The sequence below is a fragment of the Physeter macrocephalus genome, chromosome 4 (genome assembly GCF_002837175.3).
Source record: "Physeter macrocephalus isolate SW-GA chromosome 4, ASM283717v5, whole genome shotgun sequence".
Classification (NCBI taxonomy): Eukaryota; Metazoa; Chordata; class Mammalia; order Artiodactyla; family Physeteridae; genus Physeter; species Physeter macrocephalus.
Window position 1 is genome coordinate 102,341,852 of NC_041217.1, and position 1,711 is coordinate 102,343,562.

Here is a 1,711-nt window from a genome sequence, read left to right on the forward strand (position 1 = left end):
GAACAAATCCTCAAAGTCGCGGGGTCCCAATCTCCTGACTGGTGATCCGACAGGGAAGGGCGGTGAGCAGTAGCAGGGAGGATTGTAAAAGGCTTTCACTTGCCTATGCTAGGAAGTTGTTTCATAACAAACATTATTGCTTTTGTAAGCAAGCAAAAAAAAAAAGTTTAAAAATTAAATAGAATGAATTAGCTCTAGAGCCCCTTTGCCCCCTCCTTGACCAGTCCTCCGGGTCCAGAGCATGCATATTCCCCCTCAGGAAGCCAAGCCTGGGTTAGGGGCCTTCCCACAGCACCTTTGTACCTGTCTCAGCCTACCCTAGATTGTAAACTCCCTGAGGGTGGGCCCTGCTGTCAAGTTCACCTTTGAATCTCCAGCATTTAGCACAGTACTCATATTCAGTAAGTATTCGGTGTTTGTTAAATGGTTAAAACAAACAAACAAACAAAAAACCTACTACTGTCTCCCTCCATAGTCTTCCCTGATCCCTGACTGCCTTATTCCTTTTCCCTCCCTCCATCACTCTCATCCAGTCAACATAACTTTTTTCCAAGTCCTTTTTTTCATTCTTTTAAAACTAATTGCAACTTAAGAATTCCCTATTCTCCACACAGAGACTGAGAAGAACCAATCAACCAACCCACCAAACAAAAAAGCACCTCAAGAAACAGTATTCCCTCACCCAACAGTATTTCAAAGGTGGTCTTTGGGCTACTGCATGGGAATTGTTTGGGTACTAGTTAAAATGCAAATATCTGAATATTCACCACCTCTAGTAAATCAGACTGGCTGGCTTGGGGACTGGGAGTCTACATTTTATATTTGGCCTCAATCAAGCCAAGCCAAAAGGTCTCAGGAACGTAGAAAACAAATTCTATTTTCCCAATAGTGGAATTTACTGACTCCACCAGGAAAAAAAGACAAATTACATACTGGCACAGCAATTTAAAATGTACCCATCCTTAGAATGAATTTTAACTCCGTACCCCCATCCTCCAATGGTTTAAGCCTGCTCTTGGGACATGAGTGTGTATAAGTTTAATCTAGCAGGAAAGAATCAGCATGTAAACTGCTCAGTGTCAGAGCTGGGAGAAGGGTCTGCTGAACAGAATGACCAGGTTAAGTGGTTCCAAAAAACTGCCACTTGAAAAAAATCAGAATCGTGAGGCCAGTTTCCTCTGGTTTCAATTTGTAACTCCTTTTATAACCAGAAAAATTTACATTGAGTCCACTCTGGCCAAGGTCTACAAAGCCCTCAAGGAGAAATGCTAAAACATTCCTCACAGGCAAGTGTGGTTCCATCTTTGTTGAGTGGCTTTTGGAAATGTAAAGAAAGAGGCATACAATTTGTGTTTATAGAAAGTACATAAGACCTTCATTTTGGTAGTCCATCAAGTTATTAGCCTACAAAACATGCCGCGTGTCTTGGTCAGGCCCTGCTTACATTGCAGGTGGAATCATCAAGAGGGAAAGTCTACCTGGAAATAGGTCCAGCCCTAACTTTTGCACGTTGTAGGGCAAGGGTACATATGAAGGCCCACATACCATTAACCTGAATATTTGGAAGTTATGAAGAAAGCTAACACAAAATTAAATGTTTTATTCTTCTTATCTTGCTTCTTCTTACCTTATAAACCTTTATAAGAACAAAATTAAAATATGTGAACCTATTCCCTTTGGTTGCAGCTGGGGGGTTGTGGCTAGCAAGGCT